The sequence below is a fragment of the Rhinatrema bivittatum genome, chromosome 2, assembly GCF_901001135.1.
Source record: "Rhinatrema bivittatum chromosome 2, aRhiBiv1.1, whole genome shotgun sequence".
Classification (NCBI taxonomy): Eukaryota; Metazoa; Chordata; class Amphibia; order Gymnophiona; family Rhinatrematidae; genus Rhinatrema; species Rhinatrema bivittatum.
The window spans coordinates 305,384,983-305,404,627 of NC_042616.1; the positions used below are offsets into that span (position 1 = coordinate 305,384,983).

The window sequence follows — 19,645 nt, forward strand, 5'->3', positions numbered from 1 at the left end:
AAAATGCTTCTCTATCCATTTAGTTTGGTTTTAGATTGAAATGTAACACGGAGATGTTGATAAGATCCAGTTTAGATATATTTCAACTGGGTTTTGATGCTGACACTGATTTTATTCTGGTGCTGTTGGATGTGTCTCAGCAGTGTTCAATACTCTTGAAAATAACTTTTTCTCATTTGGCTCAAAATTGGCATTTCAGGCACTGTTCTTACATAGTTTTGTTCATATTTTACAGATTGGATGCAGCAAGTAAACCATGAACCACAAACTTCCTGTTAGTACACTTTGAAGATGGGGGTACTTTAAGGATCATCTTTATCTGTTTCACTGTTCAATATTTAAGACCTGTTTGCAAATTATCTGGATTAGATCTTTATTATCATTTGTATGCAGACGACATTCAATTTCTTGTTCCAGTCGCTGCTGATGCTAACACTATAATTGATCTTATTGTGTTCTATTTGAGTGCAGTGAATTGCTGGTTATCTAATAAGTTGATACTTAATATAGCTGAAGCTGAAATCATTAGATTCAGCACATTTTCATCTTCCTCTTTTCCATCTATATTCGTGTTTGAGGGATGTTCGATTCCTATAGTGAAGGAAATTAGAAATTTGGGTATTATATATGATACGGACTTTCCTTTTAAAACCCAAGTTACACATAGGTCATTCTTTAAGTTACAGATGATTAACTTTTATTTGGAAGCAAATGACTTGATGTTGTGCTGGAGGTGGACCCTTGGCCTGGTGCAGGATTGGTACGGCCCTCCGGTCAGACCCGGAGAGCTCCTGCCACCAGGAGGCGGAGCACAGGAGGAGACAGAGGCTAGCTGGAGCTTCGCCAATAGCAACCCGGGGTTCCCTCAGGTTGAGCCCTTGGTTGCCCGGGCCGCCTGGTCTTAGGTGGGCCTCGCAGGGTGTCCTAGAGAGGAAGCGCAGGGGAGTGCCCACCACGAACAAGGGTATACGGTCGATGTCCAAGCAGGAATGTCCAGTGGTCACAGGAGGCCAGAAGAGACTGAGTGGATAGCGAGGATCAAGGTCAGAGTATCAGTCCAGAATGGTCAGGGGTCAGTACCTGTAGTCAATCCGGAAGTAGTCAGTGAACAGGCAGAGATCAGGTCCGGGCAGCAATCAGGAATAGTCAGAAGCAAGCAAAGGTCAGTACCATGAGATCAGTCCGAAGGGTACTACCAGGGATGGAGAGACGCTAGAACAAGAGACGCTGGAACAAGAGACGCTGGAACAGGCAAACTAGAGACACCGGATTGTACAACCCGATTGCCAAGGCAAGGAAGTGGTATCTGACCACTTCCTAAAGTACTGCTGTCAATCAGGGCGCGCCACGGAGTTGGGATCTGCCTCTGGCCCTTTAAGAGGCCGGGCGGTCTGCGCGCATGCCTAGGGGCGGGGCCAACACCATGAAGGACGCCGAGCCCCGCCGTGAGGACTGGACGGGAGACAGAGCGGGGAGGCCGGGGACGCCGCAAACTGGCTGCAGCGGAGGAGGAGAGACCGGAGCTTGTGGAAGGGAGAGAAAGGTGAACAGGCCCAGCCACGGAGCGGACGTGGCCGGGAAACGCAACACTTGAGGACAGTTCTAGTTCTCTGGCCTGGATTATAATTCTATTTATCTTGAAGTTCCCCAGTCTCTGCTAAAGGCACTTCAAATTGTGCAAAATTCTGCGATATGGAATCTTACAGTGACATCATGTTTTGAACATCTCTCTACAATTATTAATGCATTAATTGCATCAGTAGAACAAGGGTACAACACAAGTTCACTAAGATGATTTATAAGGCACTAAGAAATGACATACCAGAATATATTAGTTCTTTGCTAAAAATGCAAGGTCTCTCCAATCATTTGGTAAATGTTTATTAGATATTTCTTCTTCTTGAACAGTCAGATTAGTAGAGAAATGAGAGGTTATTTGCCGTGGCAGGTCCAAACTTGTGGAATGGCTCCCTGACACATTTCAGAAAGAAATTGGTCTAAAACTTTTAAGAAATCGGTAAAAACTTTTTTCTTTAGGGAGGTTTCTTATTTAAATTAAGAAGTAGTATGGTTAGTACCCTGAATGACGTGCAGATGACAAATTATGAGTATAGGATAAGTTATGTAGCTGCTGCTAACTGAGATTCTGAGAAGTAGATTCTTGGAAGTTTGGTTTTTGTGTGTTTAAGTTTATCTATTTGGTAATTATTAACGGATTTTTGTCAGCCACTTAGGACCTAGGATAATGCAACATAGAAGTGCTGGATTTTTACTCTTCAAATTCTACATCTTAACAATTTAAAGTCCTGCATTTAATCTCTAAAAGTTTACAATTGTCATCAGGGCATTTTTCATTTTGATGGACTGCATGATGTGATCTTTGCAATTGGTTTAAAGGACTGTTAATTATCTGATTGAGATTCCCTGAGTTGGAAAACAAAAAACTGAAGCTTGAAAACTCTTTGATGGCATAGTTTGCATCAAGGATGTATCAATACATGGCAATGTCAGGATATGTGAATATGTTTGATTGGAGTGGAACAAACTCAGATGACAAGAGAATTATTTGGTATTTCGTAAAAAAAAATCAAAGCTTTTCAATTTTTGATGGTGTAATTCGATGGGTATTTAGATATATGGGGTAGATTTTCAAAGGGTTACCTCTGTGCGCGCTGAGCCTATTTTGCATAGGTTCGGCGGCGTGCGCAAGTCCTGGGACGCGCGTATGTCCTGGGGCTTTGAAAAAGGGGCGGGCCCGAGTCCTCTGGCACAGTGGCTGTGCCGGGGATTGGCGTGTGGCGCAAGTTACGCCTGCCAGAGGCAGGCCTCGGAGGGAACAGGGAAAGCCATCGGGCCTCCCCTAAGGCTCGGCGCACGCAAGGCGCACAAGTGTGCATCCCCTTGTGTGCACAAACACTGGATTTTATAACATACGCATGGCAGCGCGCGCATGTTATAAAATCAGGTGTACTTTTGTGCGCGCCGAGTAGTGCGCACAAATGTACCCCGCACGCGTAAGATTAAAAATCTGCCCCATAAGTTTTACATTCCCATGAGCAATGATTGTTTTATTTCTATGCTCTTATTAGTCTGAAACTGTATACATACCAGATAATGTTTATATGTTCAGTGCTGCTGTCATTTATTTGTTGTTTGTGTAATGTTTTTATGGGGTTTTTTTTTAAATTGTAATCTGCTGAGGGTAAAGCATTAAGTTTGGCAGAATAGAAGTGTTTTTAAATAAATAAATCAATGACATTTGAAAAATGCTCCAGAAGATTTAAAGACCTTCAGAAAAGATTTACATCTTTGATCTACATCTAAAGCTTATCCATTAACTTGTCAGAAGATATTTTCTGACATAGTGAAGTGAAAGTCACCTGAAGAATACTTCAGTACAAAGAAGCAATATTGAAACACGGAAACAGACTATAATGGCAGAAAAAGACCATAAGAACATAAGAACATAAGAAAATGCCATACTGGGTCAGACCAAGGGTCCATCAAGCCCAGCATCCTGTTTCCAACAGTGGCCAATCCAGGCCATAAGAACCTGGCAAGTACCCAAAAACTAAGTCTATTCCATGTAACCATTGCTAATGGCAGTGGCTATTCTCTAAGTGAACCTAATAGCAGGTAATGGACTTCTCCTCCAAGAACTTATCCAATCCTTTTTTAAACACAGCTATACTACCTGCACGAACCACATTCTCTGGCAACAAATTCCAGAGTTTAATTGTGCGTTGAGTAAAAAAGAACTTTCTCCGATTAGTTTTAAATGTGCCCCATGCTAACTTCATGGAGTGTCCCCTAGTCCTTCTACTATCTACATACAGTGCATCTTGTCTGTTAATTCACAAAATTGCTCAGTTCTATAACGTTTATGACTCCCTCAGAGACCCCCTGTGCTTGTTTCTGCTTGCTTGAAATCAGATATATTGAAATATCATTGAAACACAAATGGCAATTTGAAGAATATTTTAGTATATAAAAACTTACAAAAAAACAGATAAGAATATTCAGTAATAAAAACAAGGAGCCATGATTATATTGGACAACTGATCAAGTCTGTGATTCTGTATGAATGCTCCACATTAGGTTTTGAAGATAATCCACCCTATTTTTCCACAAAAAAATCAGAGGTCTTTGTGATAAGATTTGCATTGTGAAATATGAAAAAAAAACAAAAAAAACTACTGCACTCCGATGAAGATAAACCAAGCCAATAGCGCAGGGGTTCACTAATGGGTGAGGTTCATTAGACTGCCATCACAAGCTAAAGGAAAAAAAAAACAAGACATTATGGAATATATGAAAGTCCCTGATCATTTCTTCCCCAGTTCCTGAATTCTTTTTCTCATGATTTGCAATATTTTCCAATAAACCCCATCCACAGGCACATATCTCCTAACAAAAGTTAGGAGACAGGAGCCCTGTCTCCTAACTTTTAGGAAAAAACTCAAGACTTGGTTATTCAAGCAAGCTTTTCCGGACACAACCCAATGACACAATCCAATGACTCCAAAAACACCATTCTCTTGTATTTAACATCTATTTTGTATATTAGTTTGTACACTATATTTAATTTGTATATTGTTTAACTATTTCTCTTCTCTCCTTTCTCTTCCTTCTCCAAGTTCGGCTTCCCTTGTTAAATGTAACTGTACCTTCCGTCACCACAGTTCTAGTTTTTGTATATAATGCACTCCTGTTCTATGTAAACCAGCAAGATATGTCTTCATGATTGCCGGTATATAAAATCCTAAATAAATAAATAAATAAATAAATATCAGGAATATGACCAAAGTTTGCAAATGATTTTCAGTCTCTAGCTTCTAAAATGTCCTACATATACTTCAGTGGGCATAATAAATAAAAAGGGTTTCGTGTGAGTGTATTTCATATAAAAGAAAGCTGTACTCTCTGTGGACTAAGTATAACAGGGTTGTCCAACTCTGGTCCTCAAGGGCCACAAACCTTTCTGGTTTTCAGGATATCCCTCACATATATACATTTGATAGATTTGCGTATATACAACTGAAGCAGTGTGCATGCAAATTGTTCTCATACATATGCATGAGGGATATTGTGGAATCCTGACCGCTATGCAGCCCTTGAGCACTAGAGTTGGGCAACTTATGTACAGGAGGTCCTTGTTTTCAGTTTAAACCAATTTTTTTTTACCAATAAAGTCCAAGGATTTTGCAAAGGCGAAAATCAGCTTTAACTGGTTTTCACCCTAATTTCAAAAACTTATTTTGAAGGCCTGCAATACTTTCCAGCATCTCCTTACCCAAAAGACCAACGGTGGAGAATGAACAGGAACTGGGCCCAGATCACACATGCAGCTACAGAGTGTGGAAACAGCACGTACATGCCCGCACTGCAGGCAGAAAAAGAAAGTTGCTGGTGGAGTACTTCAGTTACTGGGGGGGAGAAGCCGAATTAGCCACCAGAGGGAGTCCCACAGTTGCCGTTGGGAAGGAAGACCACTGAAGCTGCAGATGAGTGGGGAGGCTCAGGGAACTGTGCCCTTCAGAGAGGAGGGGAAAGGGGAGAAAGAGAGCAAGAGATACAGGGAGAAGTGATGAAAAAACAGAGACAGGGTGAGGGGGAAGGAAGAGATAAGACACTGGATGAAGGGAAAGGAGAGAGGAGAGATGCTGGGGAGAAAGGAAAAGGGGAAGAGAAGGGGAGAAGCTGGAAGAGGAGAAGGCTTGAAAGGAGATGTTAAGAGAGGGGAGAGAAAAGGGGAGTTGCCGGGAAAAGAGGTCATTAAAGTTTTCATGAAGCACTCAGTTTTGAAAGTTATGTGTATGACCCTGGTCACAAAAACATTTGAAAACCCTGCTGAAGGATCCGAATCTGCTAAAAAAAATTTTTTTTTAATTTCCTGGCTTCTGTCTGCCATAATAAACTCGGATATTTAGCAGGGAAAATGGCAAGTTATTTTTCTACCCTGATATTTTTTCCTATTTTTGTCCTTGTAATAAGTCCTGATAAATTCCCAGTAAAAATAAACACTACCAAAAATGAAGGTCCCTAATTATGAGGTACTTCAACAGCACTGTCAGGGAGAAGCGATATTCACTCGCTACTACTTAAACAGTTTACTGCTAAGTCAATATTTTGGGAATTCTTTAAGCTGCTTTCCAATAATTCCCAGAAACCCCTGAGGGTTTCTATATTCAGAACACCATGACAAATCACCTCAAACAGAATGGAAGCCAGTAGGGTTCTCTCAGTAGGTGGGATAATCAAAAGAAACCAAACTAGGATTCTCTTACAGAGGCGCCGAAGGAATGTTCAAATAATTACTTTAATGGAGGGAGGGCGAGTGACTGCACCTTGAATACTGTGTGCAGTTCTGGTCACCACATCCCAAAAGAGACCTAGAAAAGGTACAGAAAAGGATGGAAAACATGATAAAGGGATGGAATTGTTCTCCTGTGAGGAAAAACTAAAAAAGGTCAGGACTCTTCAGCCTGGGGAAGAGATGGCTGAGGGGAAATATGATAGAATTGATATGATAGATGTTCTCAGTGTTTGGGCCAGAATTGGGATCTCAGCGCCAGTGGGTATTAGGATTGGAGTCAAACTATTTGACTTTTAGAAAGAAAGTGAAGGCATGGTTATTTCCATATCTTTCATAGTTTTTATACATTTTATAAAATGATTGTATATTTACTGTATTTTATATTTGATTGCTGTAAACCGCCTTGGTCAGCTTGCTGTTTGTGCGATATAGAAGATTGAGAAATAAATAAAATAAATATATTTCTATAAAATAATGAGTGGAGTGGAACGAGTAAATGCAAATTGGTTATTTACTCTTTCAAAGAATACAAAGACTAGGGGATAGACAATTAAGTTATTAGATGATACATTTAAGACAAATAGGAGAAAATATATAATTTTTTACTCAATGCATAATTAAACACTGGAATTCTTTGCCAGAGGATGTGGTAAAAGCTATTAGTGTAGCTGGGTTTAAAAAAGGTTTAGACAAGTTCCTGTAGGAAAAGTCCCTAAACCATTATTAAGATGGAGTTGCAGAAATCCACTTTTATCCCTGGGATAAGCAGCTTGGAATCTATCTAACCTTGGGATCCTGCCAGGTACTTTTGAACTGGATTGGCAGTAGTTGGAAACAGGATGCTGGGCTTAATGGATCTTTGGTCTGACCTAGTATGGCAAATCTTATGTTATGTAAATTGAAAATTATACAGAAAATATTCAGCAGCAGTACCACTAATTCTCTTAAAAAGTTAACTTGCCTGATTGTAGTCTCTATTGCTTTCCTATTTGGTTATATTCCTAAGCAACCTTTCTTTTTAATGCTAGCATAATGAAACCAGGCCAGGAGTCGATGCGGGCGGCAGACAGGACGAAAGTGAAGGAAGCCAAGGGTCGGAAACGGGAGATCAAGTCAAGGAGATACCCAGGACTGAAGGATGATGGACGGAACTGAGTCAGGATCAGGAGCGGAGTCAGGAGTTGGAGCGGAGTCAGGAGCTGGAGCAGAATCAGCCACAGGATCAACAAGCTCTCCGAGGAGACAAGCTGTTGCAAAGGCAACCAACAGGAGAGAAGCTTGGAATATATAGGGCTGCCTCCTGACATCACAGAAGGAGCTGATGTCATAGGAGGCTGGCCCGGAGATTCCAACGCTGAGCCCTTAAAGAGGCGGAGTCTCCTGCACGCGTGCGCCTAGGGAGAGCTCCGCGTGGTAGGCAGCTGGTGGTCAGTCCAACACAGAGAACGCCATGCCGACCAGAAGGAGTGTTCCCCACAACACAGACATCCATTTTCAAAAACGTTCTTTCCTAAAGTTCATTTTCACCTGTTCATGCTGTATTCCTGCTCAATGTGCCAGTCTGAAACCTTAACTGAGGTTCCGATAACTGCAGCTCTCCAATTCACTCTTAGTCACAACAGCGAGAGTGGCATAAAAAGTAAAAGCTTTAAAAACGTTTAAGAGTCATATCAACAACTGCTCAAGAATAACTATTCTGAACAAAAAAAAGGGGGGGAAGATGTCTCAGTGACACTGGTTATATCTGGCAACTAAATTCCTGAAAAAAAAAATTATTTGCAGGCAATGTTTCTTTGAATCACCTTCCAATGACAGGCAACTGTTACTACTTCGCTTTAAAGTATCCTCTACTCATGTCTAATCCCCACCCCTCCTCCGTCATCTCTGGCTGATCCTAGCACTTAACCTCCAGCTGAGAGGAAAGAATGTGCCCAGCACCAGGCGGAAGTGTTACTGAAGAAGGGTACACTGTCAGCTGCAGACTGCCTCAGTCACATGCCTAGCCTTCGCTGATCTATGGAATATGAACTTCTGGGGGGCCTCTCCATGTCTAGCTTTTTCCTAGGTAGCAATGCAAAGTCTTTGCATTAGTGTCTGCCTCTGTTCTAAACAGAGCTATGAAGACAAATTAGCAGTCAGATACAAGCCCTGTCTGTCACAGTTCTGCCTGCAATGCATCCTCCCCACCAGCAAAAGTTATCAGCAAGCCTTGTTCATAGCTATCCTAGCCACCTCCTCGCTGATCACCTGGCACGCAGTTCCAACCCTTCTTAACCCAGTCTATCCATTCTCTCAGTGCATCTTCACCGAGTCACCTCTGCTTCCTGACCTGGCTATCCTTGTCTTGCTATTTTGTATTGCCTTGCGGCCTACCCAGGCCTCCTGCCTTGCTCTGTGGCATTCCAGGCCTTATGGCCTTACTCTACAGCCTTTCAGGCCCACCTGCAATTGCTTAGTGCCCTCTTGGGCTTTTCTTCCTTCCTTACTGCTTTCAGGCCTTCTAGGTTTGCCTAGCCTGCCTTGTGACCTGTTTGGGCTTTCCTTGTTTCCTGTTCTTGTCCAGTCCTTGTATGCTATCTCAGTCCTTGCCTTTGATTTCAACATCAGATAAGGCTGTTTCCTGCACTGTCCCTCCCAAAACAGCGCTGGCGAAACAAACTGCACACGGTTTGAACTGTCTGTGTCAGAGCTTCTCTTGAATAAAGAAAAAATTCTCATTAGAATCTTTGAATCAGTTTAGGCATTAATATACAGTCATAAGAAAGGTTAACATATTGGGTAACCCACTAGAAAATAATCTAACTTACAAACAGCATGTCATTTATTGTCTCATTTAAATGATCCTTTTTCCATTTTTGCACTTTACACAATACTCAATAGACCTATAATTCAGGGCTACTTAGCCAGATAATTAGCAACTTATCCGGCTAAATGGCAGTCGCTGAATATCATACTATGCTTAATCGGTTACCACTTAGCCGCCATTTCTTCCTCAGTGTACCTTTCAGCTAATAGGAAGATGCTGAGACATTTGCTTGTCAGGCCCACCTGATCCACTCTGGGAGGAGCCTGGCCCTGCAACTGCGCTCCGGGCGGAGCCAAGCTCCTACAGCCCAGCTCCAGAGAGACATTGTTCCAGCCAACTAACGTCAGAGCGATTCTGGCCCTCTACTTCAGTGCTCAAGAGACACTGATCCAGTGAGACAACGCCAGAGAGGCTCTGGCTCCATGCTTCAGTGCATGAGAGACTCTGACCCAGCGCTTCAACACCAGAAAATCTTTGCTTCAGCACCTCAGCCCTAGAGCCTCTTGTTCAGCACCTCAGCCCAAGAGAGACTCTGGATCCACAATTCTGTTCACAGAGCCTTTGACTCTTTTCAAGACCTGGACTACACCACCTGTGACCTCAAGAAACTAGTACCTCCTGAGAAGACACCTAACTGGCTACAGTCCCCTTGGCAAATAGAACCCAGGAGAAGGGGGTCTTGAAAGAAAGAACTGTCATGGTTATACCTACATGTCAGCAAAGGTCATCAGCAAGCCTCATCATAGTTGCCCTACCCACCTCCTCACTGATCATCTGACAGAGCAGTTCCAGCCCTATTTAACCCAGCTAGTCTATTTCCTTGGTGCCTCTTGATTGAGTTACCTCAGCTTCTTGACCTGACCATCTTTGTCTTGCTATTCTGCCTTGCCATGTGGCCTTCCTAGACCTTCTACCTTGCCTTGTGGCCTATCCTAGTCTACTACCCTACTCTGTGGCATTCCAGGCCTACCTGCTTTGTTCTGGGCCCTTCCATGCCTTCTGGCCTTACTCTGTGGGTTTCCAGGCCTACCTACCTTGTTTGACTCCTTCCAGGTCATCTGGCCTTGTTCTGCAGTCCTTCAGGCCCACCTGCCATGCTCAGTGCTCTCTTGGGCTTTTCTGTCCTACCTTGCAGCCTTTGGGCCTTCTAGGTTCACCTAGCCTGCCTTGTGCCCTGTTTGGGTTTCCTGTTGCCTATTCTTATCCAGTCCTTGCCTAGTTCAGCCTGGTTCAGTAAATGTCTAGTCATGTCCTTGTCTTGCCCAGTCCAGTCACTTGTAAGGCTATCTCAGGCCTTGCCCTTGGTTCCAGCTGTATCTCCAGTCCTGCCTGTACCCAGTTCCCAGCACCAGCCATGCTCCTGGATAAGTCCTGCTAGCCACCAGAACCCAAGGGCTCAATCTGCAAGGGAGAATATCCAGTCCAGCCCTGCCCCTGTGTCTGGCTGGTTGAGGAGGACCGTGTCAGAGTCTTTAAGCCAGGTCCTCTGTGACAGCACAGATGTCTGGTTTGAAGTCAATTAGAAGGTCACTGAGAATTATGGTTTTCTTGACGAGAGATTGGGCATTGAAGAAAATTATGGCTAGGGTGGTTAGTCCTAGGAACTGTGTAACTGGTGAGGTGAGGATAGCGATTTATGGTGGGAAGGGTGGTTGTGAGATGTGAGTAAGGAGATCTGTGGGGGTGGTAGTGGATGCATGGGATAGGGAAATTGAAGTAGCTTGCCATTCTCCTTGCCATGCTGGCCTTGGTGGCTAAAATTGATCCCCTTTATGGGAGCAGTATAGGGAAGGAGTGGGCGGAGGACAGCAGAGACAGCAGAAACACAAACGCAATGTAAATCGTATATAATATTCTAGACGTATACAATATTCAGGTGACGAAACATTCAAGAAGCAATGTCGAAAGAGGAAAGAGATTTGCAACTGCATTATCTGTGAGAGTTCTGGTATAAAGAGACAGATCTGGACATTATCTGCATAAAGCTGGTATTGAAGTCAATGGGAGGAGATCAGCTTACCAAGAGAAAATTTGTGAAGAGAAGAAGGCCCAGGACAGAGCCCTAAAGAACACCAACCAATAAAGGGATTGTGATGGAACAGGGTCCACCACAGGGTACATTGAAAACATGCTGGGAAAGGTAAAATGAGAATTAGGGCAGAAACAACTCTCGAAATCCAAGTGCAGATAGGATGTCAAGGAGCAAATGGTGGTCAATGGTATCAAAAGCAATGGTCAGGTCAAGAAGGATAAGGCTAGAGTAAAGCCCTTTAGCTTAGGCCAAGAGAAGGCTGTTAGATACCTTGGTAAGGGCCATCCCTGTGGTGCACAGATGGCAAAATCCAGATTAAAGGGATCAAGAATAAAATAAGATGTGAAATAGTCAAGACAGTGGAGATAGATGGCCTGTTGAAGTAGTTTGGATGCAAAGGGGAGGAGAAAGACAGGACAATATTTGGCAGGAAGGGTTTTTGAAAAACAGTGTGATCACAGCATGCTTGAAGGCAGCAGGGAAGTTTACCTTAGAAAGTGAAATTAAGGATGAAGCTGATGAATATGATGATGGCAGGGGTGAAACCATTGAGGAGCTGGGTGGAAATGGGACCACAGACACAAATAGTCAATTTGGGAAAGGAGAAAGATGAGGTGTTACATACTCTGTTATTTCAAAGAAAAGGAGGAGAGGTTGACAGGGGAAAAAGACTAAGGGTAAGGAGGCAGTGGAAGGGCTGGCGGAGAACTCAAAAAGACTGATTAAGTGAATCTTGTCATGAAAGAAATCAGTCATGGCCTGATCAGTAAGGAAGGGGGAGGCAGTGCTGGTTGTTTGAGGAAAGAATTAAGTGTGAGAAATAGATTTATTTATTTATTTATTTATTATTTTTGTTATACCGAGTTTCATGACAGATATCACATCAACCCGGTTTACAATTAACAATGTGTGTAAAGCATAGCGTAATGTATATTCCCAATAAACTGTGAAACTTTAAATACAGTGTATCAATACCGTGTGTGAGAAAGTTACAATAGATGGTGGGGACTGGAGTCCAGGATGTCATTTAAGATGATCATTGTAGTCTTGCTTGATGAATGCAATATCCAACTGGAAGTTTGTAAGCATAGATTTCAAAATGTTGGAAATCCAGCATGAGAATGGAACTTAAGCCAGAAACGCTGTGCAGTGTCAGTGAACTAGGGTTGGGATTTTGGATGTTGTATAGTATGGAGGAGGGGTGATGCTAGAATGTCCGAAGTAGAGGAGAGTACTGTAGGAAAGGGCAGACTCATTGACAGATTCTGACAGGGTTGTGGAGCTAAGAATAAACAATAGTGAAGAGGACACATGCATCAATATCCTAGAGATTCCTAAAGGTGTTGATGTGGGTTGGCTGATATTGAAGAGAAGAGCTGTTAAGTGTGAAAGATGTGAGATAATGGGCAGATAAGGGGAAGTGGTGCAAAAGTCAGAGAGAAACAGTTGGAAGAAAAGATCAGTCAGTCCAACAAGTTAGTGTATTCAATAGAGTAAAACCAAGGCTGGATCAGCATGTCCTTAAAAAAAAAAAAAAGATCCATTTTGTTTACCTTCTGTTCTACTGAACAGGGCAAATGATTTGAGACAAGAGAACATCTGCTACTCTTCACAGTACAGATGTGCTCCCAAAGACAGTGAATGGAAATTTCACACTGGTTTTACAAGTAAACTGAGTTTTCTGTGTTACTAGTACCCAGCCAGGATACTGTGGCTGCCTGGTGGAAAGTATTTTAAAGTTGTTCTTCAACTGTACACTCACAAGCCTAGTTATATCTGAAGTGTTGGCACAAACAGATACAATTTGACTTTGGCTTATTTAATAAGTAACTAGCACTGAAAAAGCAAAAAAAGAACATCTGTGTTCCAACACTGCACAAATGGAAGCTTTCCAGCTAACAAAACATTATCGAGAATTATTTAATAGTTGACTGTGACACAACAGCATCATTGTTCTTAAAACATGACATTCAAGGGAAAACCTAAAGGGCAGCGCTTCAGCAAGCTTTTTTACAACTTGAATTCATACAAATATTTTATCTAGTTATCTTTTCTTCGGTGTAGTGCTGAACTTTTTAGTGCGATCTGCTCTGAAATGCCTGAAAGGCAGACTTTAAAAAATCTAAAATAAGGGAAATTTAAACTTTACTGAACTTGGCTCCAGTAGCATTTGCTTGAGCTTTGTCTATTCTCTAAATGTCTCCATATGGCAACGATGAATCAAAACATCTTTTATTAAAATTCTCTGAACCTGTGTTGAACACTAGATTGCAAACCATCCTCTTATGTGCAGCAACCAATACCTTTACTCAGGGCAAAAAAACCTGTGGCGACTTAGAGCACAAATTTGGTCTGCACAAAATGTTCCCCAGATGTACACGCTAAAACTGTTAATGCCATTGAAAAGGTTGGGAGCGAAAGATTCATAAACCAAAAGGTTATAGGTTATAAAGAACTGGATTCACACTCCATGATGTCACCTGAAACTACGGGAAAAGAGTCAGAAACACATGCCCCACACTTCAATCAAACTGATCATTTAAATAAGCTTAAAAACCCCTATGCTCACCAACATCATGGGCTTCAAAGAGCAAAAAAGGAAAGGAAATAATAAAATCTGAAATCTTGACATTATGATTTAAAAATCACTTTTACATTTTTAATGATCATATCTGAAGACATGATCTATGCTGTCTCAAAATCACAAGCTACATCTTTTTATACTGGTTTAATAAAATATATCACAACCTACAAAGATTCATTATATTTATAATGATCGGTACATAGAAAATAGCAGCTGATAAGCGTTGCAAGACCCATATAGTCTGCCCAGTCCTGATGTAATACCCTAGAGCCTAGCCAGTCCTCACATCTAAGGATCTGTTGGGCATATCCCATGCTTTCTTGAATTCTGCTAAATGATTTAGCTTCCATCACTTCCACTGGAAGCTGCTCCATGCATCCACCACCCTTTCTGTGAATAAGTATTTTCTTGTGTTACTCCTGAGTCTACCTCATTTGAAACTCATAAGCTCATATTTTAGAATTTCCTTTTCACTAGAAAATGCTTGCTTCTATTACAGTAGATGTTTGAGGATTTTGCTTATCTGTATCATATCCCCCATCTCCCTCCTCTATAATCACAATTCACTGCATATCATTTCTTTCATCATTAATTTTTCAGCGCATCAAGCAGATGCTGTTTCGAATTCAAGACTGACCTAAAAAGAAGTTCTAAGTAAGTGCTGTTCCTCAAGTCCAATGCCGTTGTAGCATATCAGCCAGTAGGCATTGTTTAAGAACTCTTATTTGTCCGCTTTCCATGCAGAATCGCACAGACGACTTGCTATCACCTGGAGTTCCCTGAAGAAGGAGTATGACACTCCGAAACACTGTGGTGTCAAGATAAGTGCAAGCATTAGTTAGTTTGCATTTAAGATTTAGCCCCGGATGGTGCATATCAGGTGTTGTAGCAACCTATGATTAGATAAGCCCAGTGCTACTCGGGCTTCACAACATAAGCCAACAAGCATTTTGTGGCCATTTATGACGGTTGCGCTTCACACCTCCATAAAGTTCTTCACATAGCTGGATCTTTATATAGTGATTGTTCCATCTGGAGTGTCTAGCATTTGGCAGATATTTGTTTCATCTAAAACAAATCTTTCCTACCACCCCCTTCTACAATATCACTTACAAAAATATTGAACAAAACTGGACCCAGACAAATAGCATCTATCTTCAACTTCTCCCTCCCTCTCTGGCAGGGCTTTGGCACCTTGCAAGTAGTGAGTCCCTTATCTAGCACTTTGTCTGAATTCATACTATCCACACCCCACAGACGCATAAGAATCACAGAGCCAGAGACCACAGGTAGAAGACCTTGAGCTGGACAGCACTGTGAGCAAAAGGCCACCCATTGCACCCCAATGCTGAAGTGCCATGCCCCGTGATACTTTACTGCTGAAGGACTGAATGTTTTGTACTTTCTTCCTGGCAGGTCCCACCAACCGACTGCTTTGCTAGCAAACTTCCTTCTATTGAATAAGAAAATGATATGAACATAAGAAATTGCCATACTGGGTCAGACCAAGGGTCCATCAAGCCCAGCATCCTGTTTCCCAACAGTGGCCAAATCAGGCTACAAGTACCCCAAAACTATATCCCATGCTACAGATACTAGTAATAGCAGTGGCTATTTTCTAAGTCAACTTGATTAATAGCAGGTAATGGACTTCTCTCTCCTCCAAGAACCTAGCCAAACCTTTTTTAAACCCAGCTATACTAACTGCACTAATCACATTCCTTGGCAACAAATTCCAGATTTAATTGTGCGTTGAGTGAAAAATAATTTTCTCCGATTAGTTTTAAGTGTGCTACCTGCTAACTTCATGGAGTGCCCCCTAGAACAGATTCACATTTACCCATTCTAGATCTCTCATGATTTTAAAGACCTCTATCATATCCCGCCTCAGCCGTCTCTTCTCCAAGCTGAACAGCCCTAACCTTTAATCTTTCCTCATAGGGGAGCTGTTCCATCCCCTTTATCATTTTGGTCGACTTTCTCTGTACCTTCTCCATCGCAACTATATCTTTTTTGAGATGCGGCAACCAGAATTGTACACAATATTTAAGGTGCGGTCTCACCATGTAACGATACAGAGGCATTATGACATTTTACATTTTATTCACTATTCCCTCCCTAATAATTCCTAACAATCTGTTTGCTTTTTAGACTGCCGCAGCACACTGAGCAGACGATTTCAATGTATTATTCATTATGACGCCTACTTCTCTTTCCTGGGTGGTAGCTCCTAATATGTAACCTAACATCGTGTAACTATAGCATGGGTTATTTGTCCCTACATGCATCACCTTGCCCTTATCCACATTTAATTTCATCTGCCATTTGGATGCCCAATTTTCCAGTCTCACAAGGTCCTCCTGCAATTTATCACAATCTGCTTGTGCTCTAAATACTCTGAATAATTTGGTATCATCTGCAAATTTGATTACCAAAAGCACAGGTCCCAGTACAGATCCCTGAGGCACTCCACTGCCCACCCCCCTCCACTGACAAAATTGTCCATTTAATCCTACTCTCTGTTTCCTGTCTTTTAACCAGTTTGTAATCCACAAAAGGACATCTCCACCTATCCCATGACTTTTTACTTTTCTTAGAAGCCTTATTATGTTGCCTTATATATTCTCTAATTAAGGAATCCCCAAATCTGGTCCTCAAGGGCTGCAAGCTTGTCTGGCTTTCAGGATTTCCATAATGCAAATGCATGAGATATATTTTCATATGAGAAAGGCAATAGATGCACATCTCTCTCATGCATATTCACTGTATAAATCCTGAAAAACAGACAAGGGACCTCTGCTCTAACTCTACTGTTGCCATTTGTACTGTCTTGAATATTTGCTACAGTGTTGTATGGTTTCTCAACACAAGTGTTTTGTTTTGGAAGAAAAAAAACGCACAAGTCAAGTTTGGGTGTTAGGGGAATAGGACCTTTCTTAAACAACTGCCTCTTCACTCAGAGGTGACAGAGTGAATAAGACAGGAGAAACATGTAAAAGTTGGAGAGGTTGCCTCCTCTCTGGCACACTGACATCAGTCTTCCCATTCTTTCAGGTGTTCAAGATCCTGCCAACTACTGCATATTAAGGCTGCTGTACTCCAAGGCCAAGACCATCTGCCATCTACTCCCTTCATCTTCCTGTGTTCTGACTCCCCTTCTTCCACCCAGCATCTGTCCCTCAATTTCTTTTTCCATTTCACGAAGACCTGATGAGTTAAAAAAAAAAAAAAAAAACCCAAACACCAATGCAATGTCTATAGACAGGAATGGTAGTCCAGAGGGAGACGGGTGGCATTGTTACAATCAGCAGGTTGTGCTAAGCATGAAAATGTTATCATTTTGTTGCTCTCCTCTGCTGTCTGTTCATCTGCTCAAAAGGGTAGACGACCAAAGAGGGAAGACAACAAAACTGACTGGGATAAGGAGCGATATCCTGCAGGCAGTGACAGCTGGGATATATCCTTAAGCTGAGAAGTGCAGATAGGAATGACTGGACAGGTCTATTAATCTTTATCTATCATCATCTACTATGTTACTCAGTATGACTGTACAATATCATTTCCTTGCAGACTGTCTAACCTCAGTGGTAAAAAGAAAATGTGATTGAATCTGAAATAAAAAGGCACTGAAGGGGTATTTTTAAGTGTAAGTCTATAAAGTTATTCATTATTTTTACTTGGTGCAGTACAGCCTCTCTCCATCTTGATCAATAGCCGTACATAAGAAATATCCCACCTTCAAGATATTTTCTAGTGCCATTCAGGGTCACAGAGCTTGTGGTCATATTATATATTTTCTCTCCTCCCAGACATGACTATAAAAGCTCAAACCTAATACCCAATAATTAATTGAGTTGCTTATCACACATTGAAGGTTTTTTTGTTTTGTTTTTTTTACTTTTCAAGATAGAGACTGGAACAGTTTACCAACAGAACTGAGATTAATGATTGATAAGAAAAAAATTTAAGGCTGATTTAAAAACCTGGCTATTTAAACGCGCATACTTGGAAAATGAACAATAAGCTACAAATATATATAAACTTTAAATGGCTAGTTACAAGTTTAAAGGAACGCGCCAAACTTTAAGCTAAAGGCAGAACTGATTTTATGTTATGTCGTGTGAGTGTAATATTATATTTATGTTGGTTTTATTATGTTGTTTTAACTTTTACCCTTGAATAATACACCGAGGAATAGCCTTTTACAATTTCATTTCTACTTGCACAGCTAAAATACTTTTATATGCTTTTAAATAATTTTAGCTGTTATCTTTTATTGGACTTATTTATTGTATTTTCTCTTTGTGTAAGTTGTAAACCGCTGCGAAGGCTAACGCCAATGCGGCAGTATAGAAAAACTAATAAACTATAAACTATAAGTTAATCGAATATTAGCCCAGGAGTATACCAAGCTCTGCACATGGTTCTGGCTTGTTAAACTGCTAAATAAAAGGCTCGCTTTCATTCCAAATTCGAAGCTAAGCAAGGTCAGGGCTCTCCACAGGAAATTACTGGCTCCAGTCAGATGTGTAGAAGGCAATATTTGTTATTGGGGTGAGAGGACAAGGGGAGTGGTTGATGCATTTTTAGATACATCAGTATATTTAAATCTCTTTTGCATAGGGCTGGCATAATGTGTTACCCCATGCTATTTGATATTAAAAACATATGCAAGACACATGAACCTTAGCCAAGCCCCCCCACCCCAAAAAACCTTGGCCAAAAAGGAAGCTTCCCCCTTCATCGCCCCTACCTCCTCACCCTACTTCAAACACAGGGTAAGCTGGTATGCCTGGCCCCAGCATGAAATCCTGCCCCAACCCAAATCTTTAAAAAAAGATCCTCCCGTCCCTCCAGGTCCCCTCCAACCTCAGGCCCCCACCCTTATCCCATGACAGCTACAGAGGTTGCAGGCAGGAGTGAGGCAAAGGGGAGCTAGGGGGCCACCGTTCTGAATGACAGCACTAGCAGGGCAGAAGCAATTCATAAGCGATATTGTGGAAGAACTACTGGGAAAGATTTGCTTTTGCAGATGATACCAAATCCTAGAAGGCGTGCAGCCAGGAAGGTGTGGGAAAACATGAGAAGGATCTAACGAAGCTTGAGAAAAGGTCTAGAATCTGGCAGCTAACATTTAATGCTAAAAAAAAAATATAGAGTCTTGCATTTGGGATACAAAAAAACCCCCAAGAGGAGCAATACAGTCTATGGGTAAAATTCTTCAATGCGCAAAATAAGAGCAGGATCTGGGGATGATTGTATCTGATGATCTCCAGGTGGCCAAACAGATGGCTTAGGCAATGGCAAAGACCAAAAAGAGGCTTGGGTAGATAGGGAGAGGAATGGTGGGCAGAAAAAAAAAAGGGAGGCGATATTGCCTCTGTATAGGTCCCCTGTGAGACCTCATTTGGTATATTGTGTATAGTTCTGGAGATTGCACATTCAAAAGGATAAAAAACAGGAATGAGTTGGTCAACAGGGTGCTACTACAATGATCAATGATCTTCACTGTAAAGTATATGGGGACAGACAAAGATCCAAACATGTATAGCGTAAAGCAGTAGCTCCCAACCTGTCCTGGGGAACACCCACCCCCCTCTCCCAAGCCATTAAGGTTTTCAGGATATCCACAATGAATATGCATGAGAGAACATTTGCATGTTATAGAGGCAGTGCATGCACATTTTCTCTCATGCATATTCATTGTGGATATCCTGAAAACCTGACCCCCAGGACAGGGTTGGGAACCACTGGCCTAGAGGAAATATGGGAAAAGGGAGATATGATAGACATTTATATACCTCGGAGATAACAATGGAAAGGAGACTCTGGAATGAAGGATCATGGGAGAAGGATGAACGGTGGTAGACAGAGGAGTAGTCTAATTTCTTTACAGACAGGGTGGTA

At 41.8% G+C, this 19,645-nt stretch overlaps 1 protein-coding gene across 2 annotated transcripts in view; it reads right to left on the reverse strand.

Moving 5' to 3' along the window:
• The window catches only part of TNS3 (tensin 3), a 592,547-nt gene that overhangs the window by 420,209 nt on the left and 152,693 nt on the right, over positions 1–19,645 (reverse strand). The window lies entirely within an intron of this gene.